The following is a 4417-nucleotide window of genomic DNA, read 5'->3' on the forward strand; positions in this document are numbered from 1 at the left end:
ACAGATGACTTTGGAGTCTGCATTTAAATGTGACTAATGTTTTAGCACATCTGATCTCTCTGATCACTTGATTCCAACTGCGGGCGGCATAATAACTAAAAGCAGACTCCCCTTGTTTTGTGTGAACCCTGTGAACCCTGATGACTCGGAAGCTGATATGAAGTCCTGTGGTCACTCATACTCTGTCCAGGTGTGTGTGTGCCATTCAGGTTGAGTAGTTTGGCACACACTACTGAAGGATGACGGATGGAGAAGTAGATGTTGTCCTTTAGCACTCTTGCACCAAGTTTGTTTAGGTGGAGGCCATCCAGTTTAAACAGTTGTCTATGGCCCCAGAAAAGATTGAAGTTATCGATGAAATTGACTCCTTTTAAGCTGCAGATTCTTTGTAGCCATGTGTTCAGCCCAAGCAAACGTGAAAACATATTAGTTCCTCTTGCTGGGAGTGGCCCACTGATGAACGACTGAACTTTAAGTCTTCGAAGTGTTTCAAAGAGTTCAATGAAGTCCTTCTTAAGGAGTTCTGACTGCTCTTTCCGAATATCATTCTTCCCCACATGGATGATGATTCGATTTGCAGTCTTGTGCTTCATTAGAATTTTCCGAAGTTCCTTGTTCAAATCAGAAACTGTTGCTTGAGGAAAGCAGAAAGTTGCTGAATTTCTGCTACTGATGTTTCTGATAATGGAGTCGCCCACTATCAGAGTCCTGGGCTCGGCTGCGCTCTGAGCTGAAAGCCGCTGTCTGCTCGACCTTGAGCGTCTGTTAGTAGCGATGTTAGCTGCTGGCTGATCCGATCCATGTTTAATCACATTTGGGGATTCCTCACCCGCATTCATTAATGCTTCAAATCTGTTTTCAAGATGTATAGGGGGTGGTAGAATACCAGTGTTCACAAGCCTTGTCATAGCCATATCTGGGGTAGAGGATGCTACGGCAGCAATACGAGAAACTCGTGACAATCTGATGTCTCGAGTGCCTTTGGGTCTCGCTCCCTGTTTGTGTCATCGATTAGTGTGACAATCAGTTTCGGCTTGTTCCTCTACACTTGGTATAAACTGTTGAGATTGACTAGGTTCATGGGACTCACCGGCTGTATGCTGAGGGGGTCCGTGACAATGGTCTGCTGAGTGTTCTGCCTGTTTTGGAAGTCCAGCAAGTAACTTTGTTTCAAGAGCCGTAATCCTTTGTAGAAGTTTGCAGTAGTTCATGCAGCAAGTAGATTCAACAGGAGGCATTTTCTTTCTCTTCTGTTTGAATGTGGGCAGCTGTGTTTTCCCTTCTCCGGAATGTAAGCTGCTGGCAGTGGGAGGCAAAAGTTTTCTTTTTCGTGGTATTATTCCAGTCCCAGAGAGTTTTTAGTTTTAGTGTTTGTGCCAAAAATATGTTGTTTGAGCACTGTGCTGATCTGCTGAAGTAAAAATCTTAGAAAAATCAAAGAAAAGTACAGAAATAGGGAGCAAAGCGCAGAGCAGTAAGCAAGAACGTCCGAACGGTAGCGAAGCCGGAAGCCAGGGCCTGTCCACTAGTCAGCAACATGTTGCCATTAAACACACATTTAGGATCAAGCTATATTTGGAAATTACAAACAAAATAAATAGGTTAAGTCATAGAGAATTATGTTATTTATTTCTATTTTATGTTAATGGTATCCACAAACTATAATTGACTGTTGTAAATCTAAAAGCCATAAAATGATTCAGAATCAGATCTAAGAATAAATATATTTAAATTAGGGCTGGTAAGCGATTACAATTTTTAATCTAATTAATTACATGATGTGGCGATTAATTAATCTAATTAATCGCAAATAAATTGCACATCAATTCTGGCTGAGAAAGATGATAAGTTAATAAGAATAATAAGATAACTCCCAAAAGATAATTTAAAGTCATGGTTGTGTAAAGCATCAAACAGACATTACAAAAAGTAGCTTCAGAAAGAAATATACAATTGATCACATATACCTCTTTTGGACCATGAGGGTGAGGAAATGATGATAACATTTTCATTTTTGGGTGGGTGAACTATACTTTAAATATTGTATTATTACTATTATTATTATATGAAATTATTTATTTAATGAAATGATACTCTAAATAATATACTAAAACTGCCAGTAGGTGGTGATGATTAAGTCATCGAGTCATTTATTCATTCATCCGATTCGTTCAAGTGGCTGAATCATTCAGAAGTGGTTCTCTTTATGAATGGTCCATTGAAGCGGATCATCACCATCAGACCGACATCAAAGTAGCGCGAGAGAGATTAGAGAGCAATTGGTAATTTTGATATACTTGTTTTTTTTTTGGCTTGTAGAAGTTCTCAATGGCCCATAACTTGCTGGTCTATGGTTAAGTGAAAAAGCTAATTTCAAACCTTGCTTAATATGTATTGATTTCATTAATTTGAAAAGCTGTTGAAAAAAACAAAACATTAAAAGTCATAACAACTGCCCTGAAACAGGCACTTTTATACTAATAGATAGCTGATTGAAATAATAATATTGATGCTAAATCAATTTTCTCTTTAGCAGATCACGTTATGATGCCACTCTAACAAAAGCAGGTCCTCCAGCACGTTACCAACTGAACACAGAAAGAAAATATATTGATGGGATGAATAAAAAGGTCAGACAATGGACATATGGAAGAAGAGACAAAAACAAGCAGAACAAAGTCATACTGATGGTGGGAGAAACCGGCACTGGGAAAACCACCCTCATCAACACCATGATCAACTACTTACTGGGAGTGAAGTTTGAGGATGATGAGTTTTACCAAATCACAGAAGAAGAAAAACATGAAGATCAAACACAATCCCAGACATCTGCGATCACTGTTTATGAGGTGTTTGTTGAAGAAAACCCAACATCTCTGACCATCATTGACACTCCAGGATACGCAGACACTGAAGGATACGAGAAAGACAGAGAGATTTCTGAATATCTGATCAGATTATTCTCAGATGAGGATGGGATTCATTATATTGATGCAGTGTGTTTTGTGATGAAGGCGTCTCAAAATCGACTCTCTGGAAAGGAGTTTTACATATTTCACTCAGTTCTGTCTCTGTTTGGTAGAGATATAGAGAACAACATAGTGTTTCTACTCACACAGTCAGATGGAGGACCTCCAACAGATGCTCTCAGTGCCATTAAGAAAGCAGAAATACCCTGCAGAAAAGATGAAGACAATGAACCTGTTCACTTCTTATTCAACAACCGACAGAAAGAGAAGAGAATCAAACGGTATGAGGACGTTTTGAAATCAGCCTGGAAAATGGGAGACAAAAGCATGAATGAGTTCTTCACACGCCTGGACGAAAAGAACAGAAAAAGTCTTCAGATGACATTAGATGTTCTGAAAGAGCGAAGACGACTTGAGGCCTGTGTCTCTAATCTGATGGAGATCTAATCTTTGAGAAGGAGTTAAAAGCTGAAGAACTGAATCAGATTCAGGAAGTCGTCAGAAAGAACAGAGACAAGATTGAGAAAGATGAAAACTTTGAGTTTATAGTCAAGAGAGTTTTCAAAGAAAAAATTTTCATTGAAAATGAATGGTGGTGGAACAGCAACGCGACCTGCTGCTCCACTTGTGAGGAAAACTGTCATTTGGAGGGCTGCTGGTGGGCAACAGATCCTGAACAGTGTGAAGTCATGGAAAACAATAAATGCACTGTCTGTTCAAAGAAGTGTCCTCCAAGCGAACATGTCAAAGAGAACAAAAAATATGTGAAAAAAACAAAAGATGTCACTATGACATTTTATGAGCTGAAAGCCATGCTTCGTTTTGACAAAAAACATAACATGAAAGATTCTGAGAAAAAAACAGAAGTCGAAGAAAAACTGAACAGCGACCTGGAGAAGAATAAAAAGGAAAAGTCTGACCTGCTGCATGAAGCTTATATGACCATCATGAATCTGTCTAAGATTGCATTAAGAGCAGACAGCGCTTTCACTCTTCAACATCTGGATTTCTTGATTCCCAGACTGAAGGAGGAGGGAAAAGATGAATGGATGAAGAACCTGGAGGATCTGAGGAAAGCTGGAGAACAACAGAACAATAAGGGGGCTTTAGATCATGTGAGGAATTTCACTGGGCAAAAAGTAAACCAATTTGTGAGTTTTTTCACTGGTAAAAAATAATGAATTCAACAAATCCAAATAATACAAGAAGAAAAAGCAGAACTGATGCTGATTAATAAATGAAAATAATTCACTTAAAAATAATTTGATAAAGTTCCATCATGAAATTATGGAATATATTTAATCTCTTCAGAAAAATTGTGAATTAGCTTACCATTCATTACTTTTAATGATATTTTAATCATTTAAGTGGTACATTTAATTTAAATAAAATTTTTGAAACCGTATAAACAAGTATCTTGGTGAAATTTGTTAATGATTTAATTGTTG

General features: G+C 38.0%; 1 pseudogene; it reads left to right on the forward strand.

Moving 5' to 3' along the window:
• Nucleotides 1–4147, forward strand: part of LOC107755796 (uncharacterized) — a 6052-nt pseudogene extending 1905 nt beyond the window's left edge.
• Nucleotides 4148–4417: the final 270 nt, after the last annotated feature.

The sequence above is a fragment of the Sinocyclocheilus rhinocerous genome, unplaced genomic scaffold (genome assembly GCF_001515625.1).
Source record: "Sinocyclocheilus rhinocerous isolate Xijiao unplaced genomic scaffold, SAMN03320098_v1.1 scaffold4307, whole genome shotgun sequence".
NCBI lineage: Eukaryota > Metazoa > Chordata > Actinopteri > Cypriniformes > Cyprinidae > Sinocyclocheilus > Sinocyclocheilus rhinocerous.